General features: G+C 35.8%; 1 long non-coding RNA gene across 2 annotated transcripts in view; it reads right to left on the bottom strand.

Annotated features, from left to right (window-relative positions):
• Positions 1-13,669, bottom strand: part of LOC311592787 — a 211,578-nt gene that overhangs the window by 182,293 nt on the left and 15,616 nt on the right. For both annotated transcript variants that reach the window (XR_014777516.1, XR_014777517.1), the window contains exon 2: positions 7,875-7,977. This is a non-coding gene — a long non-coding RNA (uncharacterized lncRNA). The remainder of the gene's footprint in view (positions 1-7,874; positions 7,978-13,669) is intronic.

The following is a 13,669-nucleotide window of genomic DNA, read 5'->3' on the forward strand; positions in this document are numbered from 1 at the left end:
GGCAGATGAATGGACAGAAAATGATTATCCAGACTCACAAAGATACACATGGTATAAATGAGTAGTTCTGTAAAATATCCCCTTCACATAAAACTCAGGGATTATTGTGGAAGAGCAATAAGAAATATTTTATGAGCCAGGGATCAGGAAATTTGTTGTTAGATTGTGCCCTCTAGGATTCTCAAAATTACACTCATAATATTTCTCCAAAATAATTTCCACACATGAGCTGAAAAAAGAAAACAGATATTGGTATGCTAAAGTGAACCTCATAATCTCAGGCGATAAGCAGGCATGGTGGTATATACCTCTAATCCCAGCAATTGTGAAGACAAATGCAGATGGAACTTTCTGAGTTTGAGGGCAGCTTTGTATACCAACTGAGTCCAGGACAGCCAAGGTTACACACAGAAACTTATCATGAACAAATCCCAGGGTTCCTCAAAACCCATAAAATATTTCAAGAACCTAAGGAATGGTGAGAGCATGAGATGTTGCCTACACAAGAAAGAGCACACCAGTTCCTTTCCAGTACACAGAGTTCAATACTTAAAACACTACATATATAATATTATACAGAATATAGAAGCTATATTTATGTTTTAGACTACACATATCTATATATGCATACAGTATGTAACAATTATACATGTGTAGCAGAGGGAATGTTTTGAAGAGATAGTTGGTGAGACATTTTCCTCACATCATGCGCAGTAGGGAGGGGTTTCTGCCTAATTGGCTAAGGCTAAAGGTGCCAGGATACTTCATTTACATGCAGTCATCTTGTGCATCATTTACATGTAGTAGTATGGAGTCCTAGCTAAAGAAGGTGATCACCTTACTTAATTATCCTTTGGTGGGGAAAGAACTTCCAGGTCAATTAAATGTCATTTGCTAAAGGCTGAGGTCTCTTAGTATAGGATGGGTTTTCCCCCAAATCCCCAGGTGCTTGCTGAACAGGTTCTACCAGGAAAAGTTTGGGCTTACAAACTTCCCTGTTAGCTATGTGACACCCCTTAGAATTTCTAGGGTTCAGAGAGGCAACTATACTGGAAAAAGGAGTGCCTTCACTGTATACCTAGCTCAGAGGCTATCCTAAAGTGTCAGACATTGACATTTCCAGCTCCACTTTCAATTATACAATTGACTAATGCAAAGTGGTACAGTTTTGAAGAAGTCATGACCTAGGTTTTGCCAAGAAGCTTCTTCACATTTTACAATGCAATTTTGTCTTATTTACTCCTTTGAGAAAAAAGAATGCACATATTTCCCATTTCTCACAACTTCCTCAAACTGTCCAAGTCCTTGTGGCAGCAAAGGTCTTATGGGTTGGTAAAAGGCTCTATCAGTGATAAACAGTCTCTTCCCAAATCAGCCAGTTGTTGGCACTCTTTCTACAAACTCCTTTTTCTTGAAGGCATCTGTTTCCAGACATATCCCTCCCACTACCTCCCTTTTCACAATAACTCTTCTTCTACATTACAGAAGAGAAGCAGGCTCAAGGACAAGGTAAAATGGTGTCCATATATAAACTAAGAATTCTCAATAAAGGAACATAAAAAGGCTAAGAAACATTTAAAGCCATCATGAAAATATAAAAGAAAAAAAAAACAGACAAACAAAAACCAAACAAAAACATCAAACAAACTACTTTGGGATTTCCTTTTATACATTTCAGAATGGCTAAAAACAATAAAATAAAAGACATCTCATGCTAGCTAGGCCATAGAGTAAGAGAAAATCTCTTAATTTGGTTGTTAGAGTGCAACCTCATACAGCTACTATGGAAATCAGTGTGTCAAATCCTCAGAAAGATGGGAATCACTCTTCTTCAAGCTCCAGTTTCACCACTCTTAGGAAGATATTCAAATGGTGATTCATTCCACCACAGAGGTACTTGATAAAACATGTTCATTGCTGCTCTTTTTTCAAGAGATATAAATTGAAGCAACGTAGATGTTCCTCCACAGAAGATTTGATAAAGAAAATGTGGTACATATGCATAATTGAATATTAGTCAGTTGTTCAAAACAATGGCCTCGTAAATTTGAAAGGCAAATTGGTTGACGTAGAAAGTAATATATTCTAGTACAGGTATCCCAGATCCAGATAGAAAAATATGGTATATACTTCCTTATATGTAAATATTAGCTTATAGTGAATGAACCAAGCCACAGTCACTAGAATTATGAAATATAATTTCCTTTTTAACTATCATCAGAGAGGTGTCTATCTGTAGCAGGTAGGAACAAATATAGAGCCCCACTGCCAGACATTACACAGAAAATTAGAGACTTTAGAACACTAAGCACTAATGAGAAATCTTCATAACATCCTTGCCCTAGAGCTCAGAAAAGAGGAAGCTAAAATAGGGCCAGAAACAGGGCGATAAATGACACAATGAAATCAATCTAAATCAACATGATCAAAGCTTAAATCAATTCACAGAGACTGAAGCCACTAGCACAGGCCTTGCACCAGTCTGTACTAGTTCTCCGTGCTTATATTTTGCCTTCAATTTTAGTCTTATTATGGAATTCTTGAGTGTGCAAATGAATGGGTCTATTTGACTCCTTTGGACATCTTTCATTTTCTGTGATTGTCTTGTGCATCTTCAACGTGAAAGTTTTTCCCCTTTTTATTAAATATTGTTTTATTTTTACATATACATTTATATTATTATACATATATACAATAAACTACCTATAGCAAGAAGAACTATGACACAATAAGGAATTTTATATATGTTATATTCTTGGTGTTCTGGCTATTTGTATTTGGCAGCCTTGAAGAAAACATCTTTCCTATATTAGTGTGTCTAAAATCCTGAATTTTAATCAAAACCTAACATATTTCATCATTTGGAGCAAAATGTTTTTGTTTCTATTACAGACAGAATTCTGCCTTAAAAAGAGAAAGATTGAATGTAGGCAGAGTCAACAGCCAAACTCTGCCAAGACAGGGTAAGCAAGTCCTCAATAGCTCTTGCTTCACAAATATTTCTGTCAGATATATTGGGCCAAAAAGCTGAAGATGATGCTCCAACATTATAGAGAGTTTTCTGTGACTATTCACATAGCAAACTGTATCTGTCACCTTCTCATTTGGAAATTTACTAACCTGCCCCCCAGTATACTCAGGTATCAATTTTATTCCTTCTCAAGGCTCTGAAGAGGTGGAAGATAAGATAGTTTAGTTTTACAATTAAGCTTAGTTGTTTAGGGATTAAGACGTTTTTAGGTCTAGATAGATGTTTTATGTTGATAATAACTAAAGATTTTGTTTTAACTTAATAGATAGATAGATAGATAGATAGATACATAGATAGATAGATACATAGATAGATACATAGATAGATACATAGATGGATGGATAAATATTTTTATTATGGAAAAAGGCAACAGCTGAACTGTCAATGATACATGCTGGGGGAGGGCATATTTGTTTTCTCTAATGGAAAATCACGGATATATTAATCACTCAAAGACAAGTCAATGTACAGGAGTTGCCCATTAACATAAAACTAACTTCAGAGGTCATTTGTGTGCTTTTATTTGGGAATCATATGATGTTTGTTGTTTCTTTTGTTTGCGTGTATATGTTGATTTATTTTTAAAAGTAGATTTATTTGTTTCCTGATTTTGAAGCATTTTTGGTGCATTTTTCCTATTGGTTTTTTTAAAAGAAAGAACATAAGATGTATACAGTAGGAAAGGGAAGAGGATCTAGCAAGAATAGGGAGAGGAATAGAATGTTATCAAAATATCCATAAATTTGAAATACATATAAAAATTAACAGCTGCTCATGGTGATGCATGTCTTTCATTCCAACACTCAGAGAGGCAGAGGCAGGCAAATCACTGATTTCAAGACTAGCATGATCTATAAAGTGAGTCCAGGAAAAATAAGACTATATAGAGAAACCTGATCTCAAAAAATTAAGGCATGCAGGGTTTTAGCAGATAAAATTATTTCCATTATGTTAATATTTTGTATATTTCTGAAAATGAACTTACTAATAGACTTTTCCAATTTTATTTGTGTTGATAACATTATTAACGGATCACCAATTTTACTTTATTTAGAATAAATATTAAATATATAAGATAATCAATTAAGTGATTAATTGTAAGTGTCCTTGAAGTAAAAAGGGAGTAATATGGAAGGTGTCTTCATGACTCACTGTGCTAGGGCTGCACATATAGATTTATGTAAGAGTTGACACCTATCATATATGATAACAGGTACTATTCCAACATGAAATATGATTCAGATGGAAAATGTTAGATCTATCTGATGGTTTTACAGAAGATCTAGGTATAAGCTCATCAAATTTAAAGGATACAGTATAATATACAATGAAAAGGAGATTAAAACTGAACTGTGAACCAATATTTTGGTGGCTCTATTTCTTATCCATACAAACAATGTAATCAAATGCCTCAGCCTGTCTCCTACCTCATTTAAGGCTGTACTCAATACTTGCCTGTCCTTCACTTATGGAGTTGCTTCCCTAGATGTGAGAAGTCTTTATTTTACTGTAGGTAGTGATGTTACAAATACCTATACTTTGTTCTATGGATTGATCTATCCATACAACTGCAGGAGTTGTATAATTGCCTGTACAAAAGTTAGACTTAACCTTACATATATTTCTTTGACATGGATGCCTTCTCTGAGATTCCTGATAAACTTTAAATCTCCCAAGATATCATTAGCACAGACTATGCCCTTCTTTCAATTTTTTACTTAGAAACTCCAACTCAACACAAACATTGATACACTCAAGGACTGTGATATGACAGGCATACCTTTTAATACATTTGCCGTTCTCTTCTCCAGAATGCATTCTTACATTACATGCACTCATTTGAATGCTTATCTTAGTCAATTCTATCTACAAAGAGATTCCCTATTTTATTAAAAAAAACTATTAAATGTAAAGTCTTATTCTATTCAGTAGATCTCTTTACTATTCTTGATACTCTGGATGAATATAGATTTTTTATTACATTTCTGCTACAGACTATATACAATCAGCCCAAGTGTCTAAGCATCTAAGCCACTTAATTCAGCTTATCCACATTACAATACAGAGACTGATGAGCCAAACAAGGTCCATGTGGGACGGGGAACTAAACCTCCTCTTCAGACCTGCTGCTCAGATGTATTAGATAGGCAGCACAGTCTCCGTGTGGGCCCCACAATATTTGCAGTAGGGACTACTTCTGTCATGGATTCAAGCCTCCTAACGTTGCTCACTTCTACCTAGGCCAGGTGGCCTTGCCAGGCCACAGAGGAAGTGGTTATAGGTAGTACAGTGGACTCTGGATTAGAGTTCTTCTGGCAGGGTGTTTTCTTCATACTGCTTCCCTCAGTCAAGCCTCGCATACAGGCAAGTCAGATCTACTGTTCTCCATCCTGTGGTGTTCAAAAAGCCCTTCTCTGGTAATATGAAAGCATATCTAATGCTGGTGTGAAACAGTTTATCAGGAAGAGATTCCTGTTTCTATACACAGCATTTGTCTCAAGGTGAGTAGTGTAGTTATGTAGCTCAGTCTCTCTACTTTCACAACTTTCTGACCAATTATCTCTTCTCCAAAGTCCTGCAGTCCAAAGCACCAGTCTGTGAGAGACACATTGTTTTCTTGGTTAAAGCTTTTCTATATAAGTCCTATTTGTTATAATTGTGTCTTAAGTTGTCTCAGGAATCTGATCACAATTAAGACTAACACATACATGGAGGCTCATTGATGTCCATGTTTTCTGTGGCAACTGAGAACTTATGAAGGGGTATCTTCTTTCCAATCATTCCCTTCCTCATTGATTTATGATTGCTTGAATGGGTTTTAGGTTTTGGGTTACCAAGCTCTGTTCTTTATATTGGTTTAATGACAACCTCCTAATTATTCTAACCTTGAAATAAAAGAAATATTTGACATATCTATTTCTCTGCTTATATTGAATTTACCAAATATGTCAGTAACCAATAACAAAGACACCAACCAGCACTTTCTGAAACAATTTGCAAATTAAACCTGCAATCTTCCATAGGGATGTCAGCTTACCAAGTGGCAGATCTCTCATTACACACAGCAGAAACATTACTGCCTCCATAGGTACTTAATGCTATTACTTCCCTGATGTGAGACCACCTGGGTAGATGAGACTTCTATTGGGTTCACATTATTGACATGAGCCAATACTTTATATACTAGACATACCCTTGCCATCCAATGACCCCAAACAGAATAGAGACAAATAAAATGTAAAACTTTTTTCTGCACATTTCACTCTACATTCAAAATTGCTTGAATTATGTTTCTAATTCCCCACCTCCAATGAAATTATCCATTCTTTTTACAAACTTAACCTCAGGTTTGTCATTACCTTCCTACTACTCCACTTGCTGCTAAAATCCCTTCCTTTGGTAAGAGAAAAAAATAGTGTCTAAAACTCCTCCTAATGTGTCAACAAAAAATCAATTTGCAATTCATCAATATTTGCTCTGAGGAACAAATGAAGTTTTTGGGCTTGTTGGCACAGCATAAGTGGCACACATATAGGTGGTGTGTGTGTGTGTGTGTGTGTGTGTGTGTGTGTGTGTGTGTGTGTGTGTGCAGCTTATAACAAGAGAGAAGAAGAGTCTGGATACTCAAGTAAGGATATCTTGGCTTTGCTTACTCTTCTATGTGGTTGGAGTTCTTCTGGTAGACTACTTCGAGTTTCATACCTGTAGCTATATACCGAATCAGTGCCAGCCAACAAAAACTAGTTACCTGCAACTCACTAGTCCTTTAAAATTCTGTAAGTTTCACACATGTACTGGAAAAGCATGAAGGCCTACTGGTATTTTCTCATGGTTTGCAGGTTGCAAAATAAATTACTTAGTAATGTCAACCATCCCCTTTATAGTTTATTACAAAACCATGAGGGATAGTGTTTAAGACAGAATCAAGTAACAACTGTACAGAACACAGTCCCAGAGATAGTGGAACATCCACAAAGAAAGATCAATCTGGAGACATTGGTATATAAATGGAGGAAGAGGTGATGATTAGAAGAGTTATCAGAATAGTGTGATCAATGGCATGACATGTGGACACTTGCAAAGGTTCTATTTGTCATTAGGGTATCAATTATTTCTCCCATGTGGAGTATCCCTTACTGTAGAGGTATATTAAGCAAATTTGTCTGAGTTGTAAAAGGAGTGTTGGGACTAAGTGGGTAAGAAAACTAGAAATGACACATCATTTATAAACTCCAGAACTGAAATTTTGAAAGAGAATCACCCAAGGTTCTCTGAAAGATTGGACTAATTTCAGAACTACAATACTAAACCTGCTATTCTTCTCTTGTCCATGCAGGACTGAGTGGCTAATTATATAACTAATTCACTATGAGGCAAGTGAAACTTTCTATCAAGGAAACTGACGAGAAGCTAAAGTGAGGTTGAGACATGTCCAAAACCCAAAAATATGAATCTTGAGACCAGCAGAAGTAAGGTTAGTTCTCTCCCTGCTCTACGTATACATGCCCCAGTACACATAATCTCCACACCTGCCTCTGCAGTTTTGAGGTGGTCATGCAGCCTAACAACTGGAATTCTTCTATGTGCAAATAAAGAAACTCTACAATCTCAGCTTCAGCCAATGATATGCATCCAGAAAATCCCTTCACACTCTTCAATGTTCACATAGCCTTTGTTCACCCTGAAGAAACAAATACAAGCTATTTCACAGAATAGCATTTAAGAGCTGCTATTTCACTAGGAAATCTAAAAGTGCTATAGCACTTGAATCCTTGGAAAAGCATCCCTCTGACTCCCAGATGGACCAGCATCCAGACTAGAGCTAGGATCCTGACGACCTCACCTGTTCCAGCTCCACTTCATCCTTCTTAGGCCAGTTCAGAGTGTTACCGGGACATCCTTAGGGAAAAAAGAGAGCCACAGCTTTGGATCCAGATCCTGTGTTCCTGGATTGGGAGAATCAACATAAGTAAAAATGTCCATCTTACATCAATCTATAGATTCAATGCAATTCCCATCAAAATTCCAAGACTATTCTTTAGAGACCTTGAAAGATCATTTCTCAGATGGATCATATGAGATCAACTTCATATGGAAAAATCCAGAATAGCTAAAACAATCTTGTACAATAAAAGATCTGGAGGAATCTCCATCAAGGATCTCAAGCTGTACTATATAGGAACAGTAATAAACACGTCATGGGACTGGCATAGAAATAGGTTGATTTACCAGTGGAATCAAAGACCCAGAAATAAAACCACATATCTATTTGATTTTTTATTAATTTATTCATATTACTACATCTCAATGGTTATCCCATCCCTTGTATGCTCCCATTCAACCATCCCTCCCATTTTTGCCTTACTCTCTTCCCCTATGACTGTGACTGAGGGGGACTTCCTCCCCCTGTATATGATTTTTGACAAATAAGACAAATCCATACAATGAAGAAAAGATAGCATCTTCAACAAATGGTGCTGGTCTAATTTGATGGCTACACATAGAAAAATACAAATAGACCCATGTTTATCACCATGCACAAAACTAAATTCCAAATGGATTAAAGACCTCAACTTAAAACCTAACACCCTAAGTATTTTAGAACAAAAGGTGGGGAAGAGTCTTGAACTCATTGACACAGGAGACAACTTATTGAACAGAACACCAACAGCCCAGGCTCTAATGTCAACAATAAATGGGATCTAATGAAACTAAAAAGCTTCTGTAAGGAAACAGTCAATAGAGCAAATCAACATTATAAAGACTGGGAAAAAATCTTCACCATCCCTACTTCTGACAAAGGGCTAACATCCAAACTACATAAAGAATTTAAGAAATTGAATACCGCAAAACCAAGTAACTCAATCAAGAAATGACACTCAGAATTAAATAGAGAATTCTCAATAGAGGACTATCGAATGGCTGACAAACACTTTAAAGAAATGCTCAAGATCCTTAGTTATCAGAGATATGCAAATCAATATGACTCTGAGATTCCAACTTACACCCTTCAGAATGGGTAAGAACAAACACTCAAGTGGCATCATATGCTGGCACGCATGTGGAGAAAGGGGAACACTCCTTCATTGCTGGTAGGGGTGAAAACTTGTACAACCACTTTGAATCTCAATCTGGCACTTTCTCAGAAAACTGGGAATAGTGCTACCACAAGACCCAGATATCTCACTTCTTGGAACATACCCAAAAGATGTTCCACCACACAACAAGGACACATGCTCAACCATGTTCATATCTGCCTTATTTGTAATAAGAAGAACTTGGAAACAAACTAGATGTCCGTCAGTCAAAGAATAAATAAAGAAACTGTGGGTACATTTACACTATGGGATATTTCTCAGCTATTAAAACAAGGAAATCTTGAAATTTGCAGGAAGATGGAGGGCACTAGAGACAATCCTCCTAAGTGAGGTAACTCAGATCCAGACAGACACACACAGTGTATTCTCACTCATAAGTATATGTTAGCCACTTAATTCAGGTTAACCACATTATAATACACAGACTGATGAACCAACCAAGGAAGGTCCATGTGGCATGTGGAACAAGAAGTCCTGTTCAGACATGCTGCTTAGATGTGGTAGATAGGCAGCACAGTCTCTGTGTGGGTCCCACAATATGTGGGGTAGGGACTATTTCTGTCATGGATTCAAGCCTCCTAATGTTACATATTTTCTCTTCAAATATTTTTCTCAAATCCACAATCTGTCAGCAAGCAAATAAACAAATGTTCAATAATTCACTTCATTTACTTCTTAGATTATATTGATACTTGGATGTTATACTTGTTTCTGTCACATAATTTAGAAAATGAATTTTAAATTTGCAAATAATTAGTGAATGATGAGCAAAGAAGGTAACATTAATAAAAACAATATTTCATTTTATTTTTATTTAAAAACTGGTGGAATGGCTGAAAATGTTAGGAAAAATATCTGTATTGAGACCTAGAGAGAACCTATAATTTCAACCTCTTTCCAAGCAGGTTGGTTTATCATTATATTCTTCTAATTTTCAATTTCAGGAGCTTGTCTAGCACCTTGTTCTGAGCTCATGAAAATCCATAGTACCTTCTATGTTTTAACCATATTAGCATTATCCTCACAAGACTGGGGAATATTAAGTCTCCTTTAGACAAAGTAAATGCAGTTTCCCCTCTATCTCAATGTTTAATGCTGTATATAGAACCCAGAGCTTCATGTATTCACTGAAGATTTTTATCACTGAGTCACATGCTCAGGCCATACAATATTTACCAATTTCTACCATTCTCCAAAATCTCACAAGAAATTCTAGAACCTAGTTCCTTTCTTAAGGCAAGCACTGTAATTTTTACACACAATATAGAAGAAAAAATTTGGTCATTAACAAAGGGCACATGTTTATAGTGGATGTATATTACATTTGCAAGAGAAGATAGCCAATAAAATTCATACACAAGAGAAGTCAGCCAAAGTTGCTTCTGTTGTACCATTTCCCTTCTTCCAAGATCATAAATCACATCCCACATGGAACCCAGAGGAAAGCAAAAACACAGGTACCCAAGTATGCATCAGCACCATGGGGGATAATGCTTTAAGACAGTGTGATCATGGCTCAGTTCCTGCAATCTCAAGGACTATCTTTAATATCTCTATGACTTCTAGACAAACAATTAAAACCTCTTCAAGGTATCCAAGCCCCAACAAAATTTTCTTCACAGAGACAGAATTGTCCCTTCAAACTCATTCAAGCCAGCTCCTATTGAAATTCATGATGCGATGTTAATGAACACATAACAATATTGGTATAATATATTTTTAGTACAAGAGAGAGAAATTTGATTGTTTTCTTCTTGTGTGGCTATGCTTAGCTATTCACAGTTTATGTTCCAGCATCTGCTGTGAGATAAGTTACTAAGCAGAGGAGTTACTGCCTACACTGGCTATTCCCACATGTATCAAGGAGAAATCAGTACTCTGTTACCGAACTCAGGGAAAGTGTTGATTTCATGGGCTCCATTCCCAGGAATATGCCTCCTTTCTATATTATTAAGGGGAAATATTCACACATCCATACTAGAACAAACCTCACATCTCTGTGGGAATCTTTCTACTCTTTTATTTTTGCTGAAGTTGGAACCTGACTAGGGGACTAAACTCTACCATCCATGGCAGTGTCAGTCTCATCACTCTGAATGAGGCACAAAAGAATGAGGGATAGTCATGGTCACATCAAAATCTTTCTCCATGATTGCCACTCAGGTATACTAACTAGAATAGAGGTCATCTAAAACCCTGAAAATTTATCCCTAAAAATGGTTATTTGGGGAAACTTGGTCAACTGGATAACATTTGAGTTAATTTCCTGGGAAAGACAGATGATTGAATCATTGTTACAGCAAAATGAAAGACATTCTAGTGTTATTTAGGCATGGAATCGCACCAATTTAATATTCTACTAATGAACTTTGGGTAGATGTTTCAAAGGGATCCTGAGTTCTTGCATTTACCCTACCATTCCTGTTTAGAGATATCTGCCACAGCTTTTTCTTCATTCTCCTAGAAATTTCTTGTAGAAATAAAGATCAGCCATAGTGGGTCACAATTGGGATTCTCATGTCTACACGTGTCTCTGCAAGTCTCCTTAACTATGCTATCTGTAACCTATATCAATCAGCAGAAGGGAGAAAGAGTGAAAGTAGAAATTGGAATATAAAGAGAATGTGACAGCAAGAAAATGTAAAACAATAGTGGGAAATATGTTATGATATTGACATAATTACTGCACAGGGAACTTATAGAAACACCTGCATGAAAAGACACACGAAGGGGGGTGTATATAAAGTTCTTAATACATATTAAAGAACATTTCCAGAGGATGCATGCCGAAGATTGAAAGTCCATTTTCTTCAGTCCACTGTATAATGCTAATATTCCAATGACCTAAGATTTTTTTTGCATATGAGGAAAACTAATTGAACTCAGTGGTGTTAAAATAAAACAAACAAACAAACAAACAAATGTGATCTTGACAGCAATTAATTTTCAAGAGAATGATTTGGAATGTGTCTCCATGATAGACTGGGATTGAGCAACACATGTAGATTTTTGAGAAAAAAAATCACCCAAATATGAAAAAAAATATTTCTAGTAGAAGGTAGAGGTTCATCTAATTATGATATATACATTCTAGTTATTCTGACACCTGAAAGAAGCCTGAATAATGCACAGAGCATTTCGTGAAAAATTTGTAGGCCAGTAACCAAAAACTACATTTAAAATTAGAATAGGTGATAATTCTAACCATTTTACTAGTGTCATCATTTTTAATAGACTGGTAATAACAAGGATACTGACTAAAACATACTGCCACCTGTAATATCACTTGATTGTGTACAACACAATTTTCATTTTGATCTGTTTTCAAATGCACATGGCAATTACTTACTGCTGCTTTGTTTTCCAGTACAGCAGATACGTATCATGGCAAAGGCTGAGGTCTGAAATTCATCATTAATAGACAGAGGCAATGTTGTCATTGATTTCCTATGACTGACCATTCAGAAAGAACTCAGTGTTTAATAAGTGAAATATTTAAGAAACTAAAACAAATATTTTATATTAAATATACATATAACGGCCGCACTCTGCCAAGCCAGGGTAAGCAAGTCCTCAATAGTTCCTGCCCTGCAAACAAGCTTGGCAGAGATGTTAGGCCAGAAAGCTGAAGAAGAGGCTCCAATATTACAAAGTGTATTGGGTGACTGGTCAGGAGGTAAACTGTCTTAAGTCAATTTGTACATTTTGGAAGCTGCTAACCCACACTGCTGGTTCATTCAGGAATTTAAGTTTTATTTCTTCTCAAGTCTTTGAGGGGCATTGAAGACAAGATGGTATAGTTTTAGAAACAAACTTAGTTCATTAGGGGACAAGATCATATTAGGTTAAGTTAAAGAAGTTAAGCTATTAGAGTTGAAATAGGATAGATATTGAATTTCATTTGGAAATTTAGACCCATCAAGACAGGAAAGACACTTACTTCAAATGGGACGAATGCAGATGGCCAAGTCACTATGAATGTAACATGTATAGAACTCATCATTCTCATGATTGTCACATGGTTCTCCCTGCTGTATGTAGTTTGTTTTACACATGTGTAATAAAATAAAGGTAGTAATAAAAATAAAACTTAAAAAATGGATAAATATGCATATAAATTAATATTTTCAAAAAATTGATAGGATTATTTTAATTATAAAAATTGTCAAACACCTAAAGTGGACATAAATATATATCTGCATAGGCATATAAATAAAATTCAGGACCAGCATAAAGGAGGGTTGGTATGAAAATAAAAAACGGTATAAAAATCAAGTGGATATAAAAATTAAGACTACATTCTGGTATTTGTTGACATTTAAGAGTTTCTCTTGGAATTATTGCACTGCTAGTCTACCCAAAATAAGTAGCTAAATTTCATTCAGGAATTCAATCTCACAAAATTAATATGGAGAGAAATAAAGGGTGCCAGCTTATATGGATGTATAAAACTCAGTGTTCCTAGTGGCATAGAAATATATACTGGAATACAGTGGTTCATATCTCATAAAACAAAGAATAATGATTTTTTTAATTATGT

The sequence above is a fragment of the Acomys minous genome, assembly GCF_964271855.1.
Source record: "Acomys minous genome assembly, chromosome: 2".
NCBI lineage: Eukaryota > Metazoa > Chordata > Mammalia > Rodentia > Muridae > Acomys > Acomys minous.